General features: G+C 41.6%; 1 long non-coding RNA gene across 1 annotated transcript; it reads right to left on the bottom strand.

The window, feature by feature from the left end:
- Positions 1–12615: 12615 nt before the first annotated feature.
- LOC308485779 lies at positions 12616–19764 on the bottom strand. Its single transcript, XR_013990766.1, has 3 exons — positions 19727–19764; positions 18095–18230; positions 12616–12804 (listed from the first exon to the last, which is right to left on the bottom strand). It is a non-coding gene; the product is annotated as an uncharacterized lncRNA (long non-coding RNA).
- Between the last annotated feature and the right edge of the window lie 234 nt (positions 19765–19998).

Genomic DNA, 19998 nt, shown 5'->3' with positions numbered 1-19998 from the left:
CTTATGGTGGCTTCAAAAGGGCTGTAACTTTGGCAGTCCACATGAACTTGTACATATACAAACTAGCATGCAATTTACAGCTTCCTTGATACAAGCAGAATCAAAGGAAACCTAAGGATGCTCATGTAATAAGGCTACTGCATTTGTGGACAGACCCTGACAGCTGATTTGTACTGTGCAAGGCACAGAGTAAAGCAGAGACACATACACTTGCATGTCTGTTTTTCATTCAAATTTGTGATGCAAACAGTAACTTTATAGCCAAATGATTAAGTGTATATCACTGTAATCCTATGTCTGGCAAAAGGGTCTCAGCCAACTGCCTCTGCTCTACTTGTTAGCAAAAGTGCATCCCTAGTTGAGTTTATGCACCAGGTACAAGTTACGGTGCCAGTAACACCGATGAACTAACAACTGGACTGGTGCAGCAGTTAGAGAGTTGGACTAAGAGGGTTGGACTACAAGACCGGGTTCAAATCCCCACAGAGTTGTGGTGCTCACTGGGCCAAATCACCTTCCCTCACCCTAACCTACTTTCCAGGGTTGTTGTGAGGATAAGAGGGGGAGGAGAAGCATATATGCCACATTGAGCTCCCTGCTGGAAATGCAAGATATAAATGTAATAATAAATACATGACAGGTGGCATAACAAGGAGGTGGGAAGAAGTTCTGGGGTTTATTTTGGGTGTGTGTCCATGTCCTCTGTTGCTCCATTCAAAACTAAGTGGTCTGAAGTCCACGAAACAGGCCCCAAGCAAGTATTCATAAATCTTGCAAATCTTTTATGCATCTACCAATTGTCCTTGTTACTATAATTAGCCTATGCAACCATCAGATAGTCAACGCAAAATTCTCCGAGATCCTTATTAGGTTATTGCAGATCTTTAAGAAGGTCAATGTGCCTTTTTGGCATGTTTCACATACCCCGTACGGTGCTTTGGTAGAAAAACAAAATCATTCAACATCCTGCTATGTGCAGAGGGCCTATGAGACAACAGAGCAAGTGCCTGGCATGTGCATACCTCATATTTGTGGTTTGTTCATTTTGCCATACTTAGGCATAGTACTCCCCCACCCCTCCAATCTCTTGTTTTTAAATAAATGACAGCATTGGAAGTAGTTCCTGGATGATTTATAATTCAACTTAAGTGTCCTAACAGAGCAAACAAATCATCTTCATGACATTAAAAAAACCAACAGATTAGTATCATTACAACACAGTTTATGGAAACAGCTTTTGTTTGCCATGTTTGAAATCCCCTATCTGAGACTTACAGATACCCATTGTCCAGGTATGGGGAACTTGTGATTCCTCTCTCCCACCCGCCAGATGTTTTTGAACAGCAGCTCCCATCATCCCTGGCCACTGGCCATAATGGCTGGAGATGGTGGGAGTCGAATTCCAACAACATTTGGAGGGTCACAGTTTCCTTGCCCTTGTCATTTCCCTCTGCTTGGAAATTGAAGATGCTTAATAAAAGAATGGTGATTATTCTTAATCGGCCCTAAGCTGTTTTGATGACAACTCCTATTATTACTGCAGAGGATGTTATGAGCATTGTTTGAATCATAATCTGAACACTGCTTGTATGCCTCCATTGCAACCTGTATACAATGTGATTCCTGCACATACATAACATCTTGATTTTATGGCTTTCCCTGAAGTTTCATCCATCATTAGTGTAGCATTAAGAATCATAGATGTGTTGAATGCTTCTCTGCAAGAGTGCTATTTAATGGAAACTTTAAATCATTTTGACAACAAAAGCAAAAGGAACTATTTTACTGGTATGCCATCTGCCTGTTGGACTAGTACACGTTAATAGATATGTATATGTGAACCTTAGAAACAGTATTATCACCTCTTATTTTAGCTGCCACGTTGCTGGGCTATTGCAGCATAAAGTTGTTAACAACATGGCAATCTGAGTGAGATGAGTGCAGTGTCATCATTTCCAGTATGTTTACTATGGCACATTTGAATGGATAGGTTGCAAAAAATAAAATTGGTTGGTTTATGTAGTTTACATATATTTAGCAGAGTAAAAATAGCTCAGAAGCTGGAGCTAACCCACCACCCATTGGCTATTACTTTCACACATCACTATCATTGCTAAAAATGTAAAATAAAATTTACAAGAGTCACATTCGTAAAGAAAAAAAAGATTATTTCATGGCTTTGTTCTGCAGGAGGAGAGAGCAAGAGCAGGAGAAAGGGGTGGAGCTTAGGTGTTTAGTGGGAAACCACAAAGTGTATTTTCCCTGACTATCTGTTAGTCTCAACCATGCCCTCTACTGACTGGAGGCTTGCAATGCTGCTTATAAACTTCATTCATTAGCAGTCCATTTCTAGGCCTGGTTAGAACTATACATATAGCCGTGTTGGCTATTTCCAGCATCAGTCTCACTATACCATCCTGCAGTGCTGATATGATGTTCAGGGTTGGTAGACAAGACCTTTGAGGCTCCCATCCTTAACAACAAGACAATTTACGTAGCAGCTCAGGATCTGAAAGAAGTACACCCAGTGGCCAAGCCAAGTATTAGGGAAATTCAATTATAAACATATATTGTAAATATTAAGACTAGAGAGTTATCAGACTGCAGAGTTATCAGCATCCTTTTAAGCACATGAGGAAATAGGCACATTAGTTCCTGGAGATTTTAAAAACGAGAATTATGAAGTGAAGCAAGAAGCATCTTTAATTATCTTGAAAGGCATTTCCTACTGAAGTGCAAGAATATTGGGGGGAGGTGGAAACGAGTGTAGAGATTTATAGGCAAATGGAGAATTGTACGCAGGAGCCATTCAGAATTTATCCACCAACTAGCATAAGTGTGAGGGACTGGCATGCTTACTTCTATAATAAATTTATTGTATCTGGTTTTTAACACCATTTATATGCCAGCTTTTTGAGCAAAGCCTACCCAAGACAGCTCACAGCATCACAGAACAGCACAATATCAAAGTTAAAAATGGCATACACAGAAAATTGTGTATTTGTTAAATAATCTCATACCCATTTATTATTCAATTCAAATTCATGAAGATTTGAAAGAGAGAATTCATTCATTTGGTTAAAATTATTTATAGATCATCTTCTATTGTAAAAAATAACAAGGCATTTTACAAGATAAAACCAGTATAATAATCCAACAGTAAAGCATACTGTTCAGTAAAAGCAGAGTTCAGTAAAGCTGGTGCAATGGAGCGGTGCCTAGGAATGCCTATGTGAACATGTACTGTATTTAAGTGAATCTAATGCACCATCAAATCTAATGTGCACCTCAATTTTCAAAACCTTGAAACCAAATTTTTTTTGTTGGTCCCATTAAATCTAATGCACACCCTTTTTTCATGACATAATTTGGCCAAAAAAGTGCACATTACATTCAAGTAAATATGGTAAGTTTTTATCAACTGGTGAAACACCTGCACCATAGGTGTCTGCCATATTCCCCAAGTGGAGGTCATTCTGCAATGTGGGGCCACCACAGAGAAGGCTTTCCCCCAACTCTCTGGAGCATATATGAGGATGGCGTGGGGTGTACACAGAGGGAAGAGTAGGGAAAACTCCCTGCACTACTACACCTATTTAGCTGAATACTGCACAGTGCCCTAAGGTGTTAAGTGGTACATAAATTGAAGGAGCAATTCAGAAAACAAATATGCTCAAGTCAACCTATTGATATAAATGGGAGCTACATCACATTAATGGATCTGCATATATTTCTAAAAAGTCACTTGCTCCCCTAGAACACTAAACCAATTTATATGCAAAGGCTAGATCACAATATTATAATCAAAGGGCACTGAAAGTCCAGAACAGATGAAATGAGATGAGAAGCAGCAAGTCCTTTGGACTAAATATGTGACAGCCTCTCCGGCATTCAACTAATGCCTTGTAAAAGATTTGCATTTTGGCCTCTGTGAAGTCTAGCACAATTAGTTGCCTAAACCATCATACTTGGTTCCCTTTGTAATTAAGTTTCGTATATGTGTGAGTGAAAGTTCAGGTTAATATTGCTTCATTCAGTGGCAAAATGAGCACATGGTAAATAATGTGATTAAAGTTGTTAAAAGCTAAAATAAACACTTATAATTATCTCAGGTTAAAAAACCCCCAAACACCTCTGGGTAATGCAAGGGAGAACTCAATAATGTGAAACTCAGCTTCTGTAATTCCACTTTTCCTGCACAATAGATCATAGTTAAAGATTTGTTAACAGACTACTTGCCTACTAAGCTTATGGTTTGCTTCCCCAAATATTGGCAAAATGTGGATTTATGTGAGAGGTGCAAATTGGATGTTGTCTGCTACTGGAGCCACTGCTAAAACAGGAATCACACTGTAGGGTTAGCAGCATGAAATACATTGCTTTGAAATGACGCAGCAGGGGACTGCACTAGCTGGTGCAGCTACTTTTAAAGACTTGGGCCTTGTATTGTCTGGCTATGATTAAAATCAAAGTGGAGGGCTCTTCTCTGGCAGCCAATAAACTGGGCACAAAACAGAAACAACCTAGATCCTTTACGATTTGAAAAACACAACATGAGCCAAGCAAAGATGGTTTACTTTTAAAAGCCATTCTTATTATTCTGTACTAATTATTCCTAAAAGAGGCATGTGCTGTGATATTGCTAGAGTTTAGGGCAAAGATTCTCAGTTACAGTGCAGAGGGGAAGCGTGCTGAAGCCTTCGCAGGTTCCAGCTCTGCAAAGCTCTCTGGCATTATGGGCAAAGTTGCAGACTAAGCAAAAGGTTCATGGGGCCCCACAGAGTACCTTTTCCACGCCAAAGGGAAGACCACAGGAAAACAATGATTGGCTCCCATCACTGCCAGTCAGCATGTGGTGGAACCTAGAGTCCAGCCATCCAGGTTGTCACTTGAATGTTTACTCTCCCCAAATCTATGTCAGTGCTGAGGACAGCTGCCGGTAAAAACAAAGACGAAGATGGCTTTTGCGTCAGTCCAGGCAATCTTTCTGACTTCCTCTGAACAGGTAAGCATTGTAATAGGTAATGTAGATCTGTTAGGGGACCATTTACCTGAACTGGATTGTTCTTCCTATCTTCTTTACTGGTGCTATGACATAGTTTAGCATTAAAGTCATGTGGACCAAGTCCAGGTGCTCTTTCCAGCTTTTCCAACGAATGAGTCCCCTAATATAAGGAGAAGAGAAATGGTGTTCAGATTGAGGCCTATTTTGCATATTTAATGCACATTTGAACCATCTTGGATTATACCATTTTAAACAGCTTACCTCAGCTGTTTAAATCCTGGGAACTGTATTTGTAACGGGTGCTGAGAGTTCTTGAGAGTCCCCTATTTCCCTCACTGACCTGCAGTTCCCAGAGTTTACTCAGGAAGAGGTATTGACTGTTAATCACTTTGAGAATTATAGTTCTGTGAGGTATATAGAGGGTCTTCTAAGTAATCTCAGCACCTTTAACAAACTACAGTTCCCAGGATTATTTGAAGGAGGCCGTGACTGCTTTTGAAGGAGGCTCTGAATCCAGTCTGGATCCTTCTCTTTGAAAAGATGATATAGCACAGACCCAGCTGTTCGCTGCTGCTTATTAGGGAGTTACCACCAGTGCTAAGGGACATAGAAAAAGGTAACCCTATCCTTGTTTCCTAACTGAACTAAAAGTGGTCCATGGGGACACTGTGCATCTTCTTAGGGTGAGCAAGGGGTTAACAATGCAAAATAGTGGGGGAATGGTGTCCAGGGTTCCACAGGGATCAGTTCTAGGGCTGTTTTTAATTAAGTATTGTATTCACAGTTGGGAAGAAAAAGTAAAGATCACATTAAATAAATTTGCTGATGATGTGGCATTGGAAGAACTTGCAAATACCAGTTGAGAACAGAACAAAAATGCACAGGAACCAGAGTCGTTAGAAGTAAGAGCAGGAAATTAAAAATAAAATTCAACCCGGAGAGCTAACACATCTGGGGGGAAATAATAAAGAAAAAGAAAAGAAATGGAGGAAGATGCTAGAAGTGTTATGTTGCCGAATTCTTGGAATTATATTGACTCGCAAGCTAGATGTACCACAGAGTCAGAGGCCATGAGGGGTCCAGGTGGTCACCAAGTCCAAACTCTTGCCTCAAGACTAGAACATCCATATATCAGCTTCCTCCCATCCCCAGAGATTCTCCACCACAACCACACCACAATCAGTGTGCAGAACTACACATGTAGCTTGCCATGGCCTACCTCAGTTGTTGCCATGTGATGTGGATGGTTAGGGAATGGTGATGGATACAGGCACACACAAAAGCATGGGAGTCAGAAGGAGAAAACTTCCACCTTTCTGCTCAGATTGCTTACCTAAATGTGTCTCTGCTCCTAATTGACTTCACCGTAGCTTGTGGGGGGCGGGGACGACAAATTGATCCTATGGCCTTTGAAGCATTTCCCAAGAATACTTTACATATTTAACATGATCAGAAAAACACGAATTAATCATTTGATGTGAATGATTAATTATAGTTAGCATTGGTTACAAATGCAGAGGATGAAGGCTTTCAAACTGGGCTGTTTCTTAACTTCCAAACAAAATACATTGAGGTCATGCTGTTTCTAAATAAAGCACAGTGCTGGTTTAAATTCCAATATGTTCATGAATATGTTCATGCTTTCCCCATGTCTGGTGGTAAAATGTGACTTTTGCCAATGAGGAACACCTTTCCCTTGGGTTTCAGAGCAGATTTGACTCCCACATCCTGCCATGCCCAATAACCATGGCCACCAATCAAACAGGAAAAGTGGGAGGCGGGGTGGTGATGGAGGCTTTGCCAAAGAGTTGGTCTCTGGGCAGGAGCTCTGTCTGGATAGTTGCAAGAACTCCCCTCCATGCTGGCCTTGTTCATGCTATTTGTGTTTCTCTTTAAAGTTACAGCCAATTTTAATCTGGAATCATGTGGAGGAATCTCGCTTCTGCAAACTATAGCAAGGCCGTGGGACACAGGCAGCCATATATTTTAATTTGAAAATTGTACGGAGTGATGTAGTTATGTCCAAGTAAGCAAAATTCAATTTAACTAATGCAAAAAGATCGCCTTCATTTGTAGGTGACTCAGCCTTTAGTTAAGGTTCTGATTTTTAAAAGAGATGGGAAACACAAGTCTGTGCTTGGTAGTTTTTCAAACTACTATCTGGAGGTTTGGAAACTACATGTAATATGTAGTATAAACACTGACAACTGGGAAACACTGGCCTGCGAGCGCTCCAATTGGAGAACAGCCTTTACCAAAGGTGTCATGGGCTTTGAAGACACGAACTCAGGATGAAAAGGAGAAATGAGCTAAGAGGAAGGCGCCCTTGGCAAACACTCACCATGATCAACTCCTGCCCAGAAACCTATGTCCCTAATATGGAAGGACGTGTGGATCCAGAATTGGCCTTCACAGTCACTTACGGACTCACTGTTAAAACCATGTTTATGGAAGACCATCTTACTCGGCTTAAGGAAATCAGCCCTGAGTGCTCACCGGAAGGACAGATCGTGAAGCTGAGGCTCCAATACTTTAGCCACCTCATGAGAAGAGAAGACTCCCTGGAAAAGACCCTGATGTTGGGAAAGATGGAGGGCACAAGGAGAAGGGGACGACAGAGGACAAGATGGTTGGATAGTGTTCTCGAAGCTACCAGCATGAGTTTGACCAAACTGCGGGAGGCAGTGGAAGACGGGAGTGCCTGGCGTGCTCTGGTCCATGGGGTCACGAAGAGTCGGACACGACTAAACAACAACATCTTACTCGGCTACAAGTGATCAGCAAAGAAGAAGATGTCATTGCATGTATTACTGAATCTTGTGTGTGGCAGTGGATGCATGCAGTGCTTTGCCTTAGCACTGCATGCAGAAGGTCCCAGGCTCAATCCTCAGCATCTCCAAGTTGTCCTGGAAAAGACTCTAGCCTGAAACCTTGGAGAGCACTGTCATGACTGGCAGTGGGAAGTCTCTGGTCTGAGGGCCCACAGAGTTATGCTTCCCAAGCCATGCTAATATCAGGCGAGGGTCAGGTAAACACATGGCTGCTAAGGAACAATAATAGAGCATGCTCCCAATTGTTCTTGGCAAGTGGGATTGCATCTGGCAACAAATGCAAGCTTCCTGTGAGTGGTTTCACCCAGGGGTTCTGATCAGATATCCCAAGTGGAGCAGATCACTATGGAAAGTTTGACCTGTGGCTACTGACAGTTAGTTAACCAGTGGCAACTGCAGCTCCTAGTTCCTTTGCCTGTAGAGTCTGAAATCAAACCACCATGGGCAAAGAAACAGCATTCCTTTGCAGAGCAGCTTGAATTCAAGGTGATGTCATGGTGATGTCTGGTCCTTGACATCTGGCTGGCAGGGTTGGGAGGCAATCAGGTTCTTGGCTATCGGGCTAGATTAGGGATGCGAAATCTGCAACAGTAGAGCCTCTTGATGCATTTTCAGGCAGGTGGCAGGAAGTGGACATAAAATTAGGGTGAAAGGGGGTGGCAGAGAGAGTGAAAGTGGGGGTTGAAGAGAGGCAGGCAGGCAAGCAGGCAGGCAGGCAGGCAAGGGAGGGAGAATACAGACAACTCCACCCAGTGTTGGCTCCAGCTCTGCTCATTGCTGGTACGCTCTTGAAAGGGGAAACCAATGGTTCAACGCAATGTAAGGCCACTTGCTATGTTCAAGTACATTTGCCTCAGTGGTTATGAGCCAAGTGGTTGTGGAAATGTCTCACAGATGCCCTTAGGCAGATACAGGGAATGTCAGGCCCAAGGGCCAAATGTGGCCTTCTTGATCTTTCTGTAAGGCCCCCAGGAATCTGCCTAGGCCACATACCCCTTCTTCCCAGCCTGTACCCCTCACTGGCCTTGATCCATGTCCTCCATGAATACTTCTTTTCCCTGGCTGTAATATCACCTTGAACCGTTTCTTACTTGTGTGGAAGAAGAGATGTGTTTATAGAAATGTCTGACTTTTGTGTGGCTGCAATTCAGCCCATTATACAGTGTTACATCTGTTCTTGATCCTCTTTTGCCCCTGGCTCTGCCCACTACTGGCAATGAGGCAATGTAGGTCTTGGGCTGACAAATGATTTCCTGCCCCTGCCCTAAGGTGTGAGTGAAATCTACCTTGCATATGGTCATAGACACTCTTTCTTCCAATGTTGAACCAGGGCTTTGGGAACAAATTCCAGGGCTACACCTTTCCAAGCTTTGGCTCCAAGTAAGCCCTGGCTAAAAATGAAAGGAATTTAATACCCTGCATTTCTGGAAATTGTGATATATTTGATCTGCTGAATCTTTAAATAATTATACATAAAATACAGACAAAATTGCCCTGTGTTTGGTTTTCTTCTTCTTTTAAAAAAAGCACAACAACCCTGTGCTTAAAATTGTCTGGATAAAATCATTATCACAATCTGGCAAGACTTTAGCAAGGAAAGCCAGGCCACAAAAGCTACTGTGGGACAATTATAGGGATATCTGGAAGCATTAAAATGTCATTTTCAATGTTTGAAAGAAAATGATTCATCTCTTTTTGTGCTGTCATCATTGGTGGAGTTGCACAAAGCTATGAATAGAACAGAATGGTTAACAGTTAAAAAGAAACTTCAGGGGTTTTTTTTGCCACTGTTGTAAATGTCATGGATCTGATTTTTATTGTATTATTACATTTTTATCTTAACCCTTCTTTCCAAAGACTGCAAAGTAGCATACTTGGTTTCCTTAGTTGTATTATTACATCCTTACAACATGGTGAGGTAGGTTAGGGTGAGACAGAGTGACTAGCCCCAAGTCACTCATGAAACTTCATGATGGAGGAGGGCTCCAAATCTGGGTCTCTCCCATCTAGTCCAACTATCTGTGCACCACAGTTCGGTGGATCAAATTTCAATCTGTGACTTGTCAAAATGAATATGAAAGAAATGGATAGATTCAGACAAACTGAATGCTCAGCCAGTTCATGGTGTTTTGGCACCCGAAGCAAAAAATCCAAGTGATTCCACAGTGAAAAATATAAGACTCAAATAGCTGGCAATTTGTCAACTTTCTATGGTGCCCAGAAGCTGCAACCTGAGGCAACTCCCTCGTTAAATCATAGACATACATTTATTTATATCCTGCATTTTCCACAAATACATCTGAGTTCAAGGCAGTTCATGCAATTGAACTGACAGTGAAAGCAAGGAGGAGCTCCAGGAGTAGCAAGACCAGGACCTGAGGATCAGAGGTTGGGTTCCCTCAAAGGGAGCTTCAGCAGGTATCTGGCAATGCTCAACTCTTACATTGGCCCTGCTGTGTACAGATTGTGTGCAGCAACATGCAATTTGTTACACATACCTAACCACACATCATCCTGACTGTGCAGAGAAGAAGATGGAGAGAGGAGGAGGAAGAGAACTGGAGAATGAAATCAAAGGAGTGATTTGGGAGTTTTAGGAATATATGGAGAAACTGGCACTTTGTGTAGGTTGGGGAGACAAGCACCTGCAACTCAGGGAAGCAGGGTGTTGGACAGGTGCAAGGAACCCATGGGAACCTTGAGAAGTTGCTGGACTCTAACTCCCATCATTCCTGACTCTGGGCCATGCTGTCTGGGGCCAATTGGAGTCCAACCACAGCCTGAAGGGCCACAGGTTTCCCCATCCCTGGTGTGGACGGAAGGGAGGGAAGCAGTGTTACATGTCTTGTTTTTGAGTCTCCAGAGCATTTAGAGCAGTGGTGGCCAAACTTGGCCCTCCAGCTGTTTTGGGACTACAATTCCCATCATCCCTGACCACTGGTCCTGTTAGCTAGGGATGATGGGAGTGTTGTCCAAGAACAGCTGGAGGGCCAAGTTTGGCCACCACTGATTTGGAGGGATAGGGATAAGACAACCAAGAACCATGGGGATTTGGTATCTGGATTGCAATCCAGGGTGGGCTCCAGAAGCTTAGTATAGGCCATTCCCAGTGACCAGCTCTGGGACATTTAACCCCTCATCTCTCAAAATGCTCTATTAGCTAGACCATGCCCTACCATAATACATCAGCATTATGGGGACAAGTGCTGAGTGTTTCATTGGCTTATGAGAACATTTGTCAAACAAATATATAAGGAAATGACTTAGCCTCTCTGGCCCCCAAATTAATCCTTTAATCCTTTGAACTTTTAAACCAAACTGTTTAGAAAACTCAGATCCTTCTGGAATTAACCTCCTGCCAAGTTTTATGAAGATAAGTTTAAAGGTATAAGGAGTTTTTATCTCCCATTAGTATATGCATGACACAAGCTTCACGTCGCTCTGGGTAATAATCAATACGAGGTTCACCTTGCTGTTGAGCCCCCACTAAGCTGTGAACTCAGTGAGTATTGCTTGGGAGCAGAGCCATATGGCTAAAAATAGTGAGGGGGGAAACGGTTCCAGACTAGACTGGATTTATGTCAGCTCATTAAGAGGCTGCTGTGTTGCTCTTATCTCCTCACACTCTAAAATAAGGAATAAAACGGTATAGGACACCTTCTGATAAACATGCCAAAGACTGGCCTTGGAGGGTGAGGTAACGTGGCTCCCCCAAAATTCATGAGGATGGTGTGACTACATGCAAGCTGGGAATACAACATTGGCAGGGAGGGAGGCAAGCAGGCAACACACTGAGGAGAATTTATGGAGCTCCATTATGTTCTTGTTTTTCATTTGTCCTTTAAAACACAAAGCATGTGTCCTAGGCCTGGCTGTAGGCTTAAGCTTAAGGGAGAGGTGAATGAGCTTTTTCAGCCTGAGGAACACATTCCAAGAGCCTCATTCCAGTGGTGGTGGCCAGAGGCAAAACTGGATGGGGCAGCAAGTGAAAGCACTGGCTAGTTTCTACACACTCTCTTATCTCTCCATCCCAGGAAGCGAGAGGCATCATCACCATTCAGGAACAGATTTCAAGCAGGCAAAAGCACTGAAGGAAGGCATGGAGGAGGGCTGCTGAGAGGTGTGACCTGGAGAGAGTCCCAAAGGATTTGTGGGTTGCATTTGGCCCCCAGTCTGAGGTCTAGGAGATTACTACAAGTGACTGCTTGCCACATAGAAGTAGTTTATGCTTATTAAAATCACATGGGGAGCTGGTGGCCTATAGCTTCTAGCTATATGGCGAGGCAAATTTTATCATAAACTGATAATAAATATGGGTAATTGGATTGTGCATTTTGAGGAGGTGCATACCCTCCAATATGTTGCAGTGGAAAAGCAAGTGCCCGTCTTCGAGGGCTGTTCTCCTGTGCGAGTCACGTGACCTGCATGAGTCATGTGACCCCCTCCAAAATGGGATGCCCCAATGGATAGTTGAGGGGTATGGGGTGTTGCGTGGGTGGGGGTGCAATTGACAGTTGGTCCTCACTATCTGCTTGCGTTAAGTGTACATGCTATATATCTGTGTATCATTCACTTAAAATATAAGTGTATCTATAAATGTATTGGTGTATTTGAAGAAGTGTGCATGCACCCGAAAGCTTATACCCAGAACAAACTTAGTTGGTCTCGAAGGTGCCACTGGACAATTTTTTAATTTTTTATTAAATTATAAAGTAATTAAGGGTCTTTTTTATTTTCATTTGTTTATAACCATTCAATAATTTCTGAGGAGTATCACCAAAACTTGACTTTCAGTATTTGTTTGTGAATTAGACTTGTGTGTTACAAATTCACAGCATACTTTTTATCTATTAATGCAGGTGGCGTGAGGAACTGCTTTACAACTGCAAAAACACACAATTAAAAGCTAGCATGGTTCAGTTGCTTGAAGGTGGGAATCTTTGTTATCAATACCCTTGAGGTATTGTCCTGTAAAATAAAAGAGAGTTAAAATGAAAGGATGCCCTTAACACATTAATTGTTATTCATATCAGATTCAGAAACGAGAAAATCTGTATTTCAAGAAATTCTTGAGAGGTGTGTCTGAAGGTGCAGGGTGGGATTGAATAAAGGGCCAGATCCTGCTTCGACAATTCAATACATCATTGTTTATACAAGGTAAGCAACACTTAAACCCAAATGTGTTTGGGTATATTGTCAGGGGGGAAATTTATGACACGCAGCCCATAATGCCACATTTCAATATAACAGGGGTAATAACTGAGCCCTGAACATTGCCACGTCTGTTTGTTCCACTTGCCACTTAATTTTGTGGGATTAATGGTGGTGACACTGGAATTTCAAAGCATAAATCATGCAGCACAGTATTAGCAGCTATTTAGACACAGTCCTTTTGGTCCTGAAACAGATTATCTGCAACTAATAATAAAAAAAGGAAGGGAATTAATCCTCTCAAGGTCAGGAGTTACCTGTTAGAACTTCCCCTTTCAAAACTATATGGCTTGCAATTTTGTTGATATAGAACAAATAGTATCAATTTGGTGCAGTGTTTGTGGAATAAAGCATTCTTCTAGAACAGGTCAATCAGACCAAGGAGGCCTGGGAAGAATTGTTACTTGCAAAAGTCATATTTTTCATTTTTCATGTCTGTTTGTAATTGCTGTCATCTTTGTTTCTCAGGGTACAGCTAGGAAAGGTGACTCTCATATTTATTAGTAGAGGATTTCAATAAACATTGGTGCAATATGGTAGGCCCAGGAATGATTTATTGATAATTTGTCACTTATATTTATGGGAATTTGAGACCCTAGAGCCGTACAACTGGTAAATCATGTTATGTATTTACACTTTTTTTTTCTCCCAGGGAGGGGTAATTCTTTGCTGCTTAAAGAGCACTCTGTCTAAATGCAAGCTGCCTTCTGTAGTTGGTAATGATGTACTTGCAAATGCAGAAAGAAAGCGGGGGAGGTATATAATTGGGCATTTATTTTATTTGAGATATGTTTGCAGCAGAATCCAAAGCTACACAAACAATAGCCTGATAAAATACAATTGCAAAGAAAATTACAGTCTAACAAATGCAAAGATAGGGAAAGTGTGCAAACAAAAGGAGCTCTAAACTGGGCTGAGCTTTCCCACTGTTTATTATTGTACAGTTGTAAAGAACTTCCATACAGTTCCCAGGTGGAAACAGCTGTTTTTCTATTGCTGTCCAGGGAGGGCTGGTACAAATGGCTATTGATCATTACGGAAGACCCTAGTTGAGGACTGGCTGAACCTGAGAAGACACTGGGCTGTATCCGATGCTGTCAAGGTGTTTGAATTCATTGGCTAACTTTGCCACCTATTCTATTCCTTTGGAATATTATTATCTGCATAGTGAAGTCAGCTTAAAGACACCAATATAATATTCATACTCAAAGGAGTTTGTTTATAAGAAAGGGCTCGCTATCAGCCTGGCAGCTGCTTCCTCTTGATAAGTGGATGAGTACTTAATAGCATGCCCATCCAATGGTTCCAGTGCCCTTTAAAAATGTGATAAAAAAGCACACCAGATGGCTGCATAAGCAACGTTTCTCTATCTCTAGTCCTGTTTCCAAAGGCTTTGTACACCTAAGTGATTGTAAAAGTGAAATGTGAGATATTGTTCTTGTAAAGGGGATCAAAGAGAAAGGAAGACAAGGTTAAAGAGACTTTAATTAACACTGAATGTGTCTCTGTGTGTGTATGTATGTATGTGTATTCATTTCTTATCTGCATTTACCAGTCATCTCATAACACAAGTTCTGTAGGCAATGTATGACAGTCCCAGGATCAGCCAGGAATAGAGATAGTAAGGGCAACAGAGACCGAAATCCGAAGAACCTTCAGAACAGAGAAATCTCTGCAGGTGCAACAAGCTGTTGGAAAACCTCCTTGGTCTAATACAAGGTTCCCCAGTTTGCAGCCCTTGAGATATTCTGGACTACAGTTCCCATAATCCCTGACTATTGGGCATGCTAACAGTCAGTGATGGGAGTTGTAATCCAAAACATCTGTAGGACACTAGGCTGGGAAAGGCTGTAACTTCCTGGATAACACTTGGCTCTCTAAATATGTGTTAACTTTGCTGACACACCGCTGAACTGTCACCTGTTGACTGGCATCCTATCTTCTAAGACTTCATAGAACTCTTCTAGCTTGGTTGAACTATTCCCCAACCCAGCTGGAAGACTGGGAACAATATAAGAAGACAACCGACTCTGGGGTTGCGGCGCTCATCTTGCTTTATTGGCCGAGGGAGCCGGTGTACAGCTTCTGGGTCATGTGGCCAGCATGACTAAGCCGCTTCTGGCGAACCAGAGCAGCACACGGAAACGCCGTTTACCTTCCTGCTGGAGCGATACCTATTTATCTACTTGCACTTTGAACTGCTAGGTTGGCAGGAGCAGGGACCGAACAACGGGAGCTCACCCTGTCGCAGGGATTCAAACCGCCGACCTTCTGATTGGCAAGTCCTAGGCTCTGTGGTTTAACCCACGGTGCCACACATGTCCCGGCTGGGTGGGGTAGCACCTTCCTATTTCACCATAGCTTGTGAGGGCAAGAAAATACTGTATCAGATGTAGTAAATGCTGCAGAGGTTAAATATATTTATTACTAGCAGACGGAGGCCCCAGATGTGAGTGTGGAGCTCTCCTTTCTTCAGCCATTCCCTCTTTCCATGGTATGGGCACAAGGGGGAACAGTCATGTAGCAGTTCAAGGAGCAGCCCAGTTCCAAAAGGAGGAGACATGGCAGTGGCTTGGATGACAGGAGAAGATGATTCTGTGTGAAAAGTTAGCAATGGGGGAAGTTGGAGAGGAGAGAAGGTGAACTGGGGTGGGCATCAATTGAAGGAAGATGTCCAGTTTGATTTTCCCCTCCAAAGAAGTGAGATGATATGATGATGATTATGTGGTATGCAGTGTTTAATAAAATGCTTTATATATTAATTGCATTTTAATCATTTTATTTCTAAATGTTGTATGTCTCCTACAGGATTACTAGCAGTAGAAAAAATGACTTAATGAGTTGTATCATAAAAATAAAAAAACCTATCATTTCCTCCTTTCATATCCCATTGCATGCTATCTTCATATCTTTTTGCTCATTCATAATTGCATATATGCAGGCCAGTACGTTCTCCCATCATATATTTCCTTAAGCCTACTATCAAAATAAGACATATTTCAGAATTTGGCTTCTCTCATAGCCAAACATGTTTTAAACATCAACTATCTTGAAAGATTTAAAGCTGTCATATTGAAACAATCTTATTGGTGTGTGTGTGTGTGCACTTTTTTCTCTTTGTGTGTGTGTGTGTGTGTGTGTTACAAGTTGTTAAAATAGGCTTCTTACTTACAGTCCAGTCTTAGGAGCAGTACATTTAGGCAGAAACTTTACTGTCAGTCACTGGTTGCTTGTATCCAAACCAGAATAACTGCTAGTTTGTCACTTTTGCCTTCACATCAGTAAGATGCTCTGAGGATGCCTCTATAGGAAAACCATGTTCCAGATGAAAAACATAGGATGGAATTCAAGGTACAACAGCTAAGGAGGTTGTTCTGTCATTGCATGTATTTCTGCTCGCCTGTTGGAACAACCTCCCATTTCCTCCTCTTGTATCCTGTTCTGGGGGTTCCCCCGTCCCTCCAGAGTGAATTTGGGGGAAGTGGTGGGGTGCGGGGGGGGAGCCCATTGTGCTAGCAGTAGTCCTTATGCTGGCTTCTGCTAGTGGAACAGGGTAGTTGAATCTGGCCCGTTGGGTTGTATTCAACACATCTTTACTCAGAGAAGTTGCACTGAAATTGATGGACTTAAACTATTAATGGCTATTAATCTCAATGGGCCTACTCCATTTAAAGTTGAATAAACCATGGCACTGAATACCCATACCATGGCAGGAAAAAAGGTACTTCTTAAGCCTTCCGTAAAATGCGTAACATTTTGAAAAATCCATTTCTGACTCTGCCCTGAGCTATTATAACGCTGGAAAAGGCTGCTTTTCACCACCTCATATAATGCTATATGTAGCAGTGGTGTCACAGTACATGAATATTAGTAAAAGTATTAGGGTAGATTTTTTTATTTTTTTTTAGTAAAAGTTAGTAAAAGTATTAGGGTAGATTATTTTTTTAATTTTTTTTAAAAAAGAAAAAAATGTCGCTTAAAATCTTATTGATGAGAAGGCTGTTTTGGGGAAAACTGGATATTTGTATAACTATATTTTTTATCAATTCTCATATATAATTAATACAGGCTGCAACCCTATGTACATAGAGGAAATGCCCTCTGAAAATCAAAGGACTTTTGCGGGGAGAAATTGCTTACAGGTTTTATTATAATCAAGCTGCATATAAACATTGTATATGAAATAAAATGCTTAGAATTACTGTACTCTGTAATAAGAATAACAAAAAGCATAACTTTGAGGTTTGTTTGGGAATTGCAGCTAGTGCAGAAATCGGCAGACCAGCTTTTGGCTAGAGCTACTCCAAATGGGCATGTGACATTGGGACTGAAAACTGCTCTGCCAGTACATCAGCAACTGAGTTCAAGGTATTCCTGTTGGAATATAAAGCCCTGAATGACCTATGACTGGGTTACCTGAAAGACCACCTTTTCCCTTCTACATCAGCCAGATCATCTGGAGAAGCCCTTCTGTTTCCCAGTTATCACATATTTGTTTGGTTTCTATGCAAACTAAGGCCTTTGGCATGGTGGCACCAGTACTTTGAAACAATGTTCCTGCTAAAATCAGACAGGCAATCGCAATTCTGATATTTTACTGCCTGCCGAAAACATGACTGTTCCACCAAGCATTTTCAGATAAATAATTGGATTCGCTGTTAGTCCCTTGCTCTGTATTTTATTATTTTCAAAATAGTTTAATGATTTTATTGTACACTGCCATGTTGTTGTTTTTAACGACTTGGCTCAGAAATACTCTGATAATTTTTATTTTTTATTTCCAGAAGTAAAAAGCACACTAGTCCTACTCAGAGTAGACTAACTGAAATCAGTGGACTTGAGCCACTTGATTCCATCAATTAAAGTACTATTCTTGAGTGCAACTTAGTTGGATATCACCCATAAATTTAAAAAACAAAAGGGGGGGAGGAATCAATTTCAGTTTAAATTCAATATGCTTACTCTTAGCATTTTAGCACCATGCTTTCTTTATTGTGGGCAGAAAGGAAATGCCCTCCCAAAAGTAATTACATTCCAATATACATACCTTAAAACGGACCTTTTGCACCTGAGGTTGGAAGTCTGGAGTTGAGAAACAAGAGGGAACTCCAGGGGAGAGGCAGCGGAAGTAAGAGAAGTCTGCCATGTTCTCTGGATCTATAATTCTTGTGGAAAAGGAGAATCTATTAAAAGGAAGCATAAACAGTCATTCTAGTTACATTCATTCAGTGCTGAAAACTGCCTTTAAATTCTCTGTCTACATTTCCAGACAAAATCCAGCAATGTAAGGCCAGATTGGGAGGTTCAGTCGGGCTGTGGGTCCTCTGGTGAGATTATGACTTCAAAACTATGCAAAAATTAGCACCACCCAATGTTTAAAATATGGTCCGAGTTTTGCCGAGTTTGGTCACAGTTCCCCATTAATTTGCCTCCCTTGCCTTTCTGACATCTCACATCTCTAAAGTGCTCAATGACAGCCTGTAGAGGTTTCACCGTAATCCACCTTTATCCATTAACAGACACTCAATCACTAAAGTGCTTACTAGACTAAACATATTTATCCAACCAAATCACACTTTACAATGCAAAACTGCCAATCAGACCTTGGCTATTAGCAGGAAACTGCTTTGAGGGGGGGATTTTGGTGTTTGCGCTGTGAAGAGCATGCTTACCTCCAGCAAACCACTAAACCAAATTAACCTAGCTGTATCCTCATAAAAGAAACCAGATATCCTGTTGTGAAAATAGAAAGCTTGGTGAGACAGGCCTTCTTTGATGGCCAACAGTGTGGCAGACGAACAGTTCAGACTGCAAATCTGGTTACCACAGATTCATATCAACCACCCTTCCCCCACCAATTAAGAGTTTTGTTAAGTTTAAAAGCAATTCTTCTCTCTCTCTCTCTCTCTCCCTCTCTCTCTCTCTCTCTTTAAAGTATCATTTGGGTAATTCAAGTAGGCTTTCAGGTTTCCTATGTTACTAGTATAATTGAAATAAGTGCTGTACTTATTGGCCAAGGCTCCTTTAATTCTAATTGCTCTTTTTCGGCGCAATTATGTTGTAAAAGTACTTGCATTAGCCAAATAAAAAATAAAAAAAATCCAAGAAACACAAATGTGGTAGTAATAATAATTCTTTTTATTAGCCTGGCAAAGAGGAAGAGAACAAAGCTTTTAAAAAACTTCAAAGTTCTGACCACGGAGGGGGGGCGGGAATCCAGAACTGGAGAAACATGCCTACATCTCGATCCTTTTATTAGTCTTATACAAACCAAGTGCCATCACCACAACTCTCCTGACATTTTCTCCCTGGGAAATAGAAAAAGCTACAACATCCGCACAGTGGGGCTTATTTAAAGCCCTCTGTCAGAACGGCATAAAATGGCCCTGTGTGTTTTCACTAAGAAAATCTTAATAGCTTTAGACTTAATGGTATTATGCCTCCCTTAAATACCAATAATTTTAAAGCAAAGCTTGACATTTGCTGGGCTTAGTGTACTCTACCACCAGTGCCTCTGTTTAAAATAGGGGAGGAAGAAGCAAAACCTTACTACGAGGAAGGCAGCTAGAGCAGTACATGGAAATTAATGAGGATTTGGGTCCCCCCGCCTTTTTATGTATAGCTCGTGACTGCTAGTCACATGACTGAAAGGTGTTTTCCAGAGGCTTTGTGAACTTACCAAAAACAACAGGAGAATTTCTCTGCAGCTAGCTGTTGTGGAGAGAATTTTATGAGCAGTTAAAACAAGTCCCACTTTTGGGAAGTAAAACTTCAGCTGGAATCATTTCCAAAACGATGAAAGCCACAACATGTACCATTTTCCCCAAACATCACAGAGCAGACTTTCTCAGTTAGGGTTGGGAACTTATAAAGTACAAATGAAGTTGTCATGTTGCAGAATGGCAGCGATGAGCCAATGACAGAGACTAACCGCTAAAGAAAGCAGAAGGG

Source organism: Podarcis pityusensis (genome assembly GCF_964106645.2).
Source record: "Podarcis pityusensis genome assembly, chromosome: 9".
In the NCBI taxonomy this organism is placed as follows: Eukaryota; Metazoa; Chordata; class Lepidosauria; order Squamata; family Lacertidae; genus Podarcis; species Podarcis pityusensis.
The sequence above is the reverse complement of the archived record's forward strand: the minus strand, read 5'-3'. Positions and strand labels throughout refer to the sequence as shown.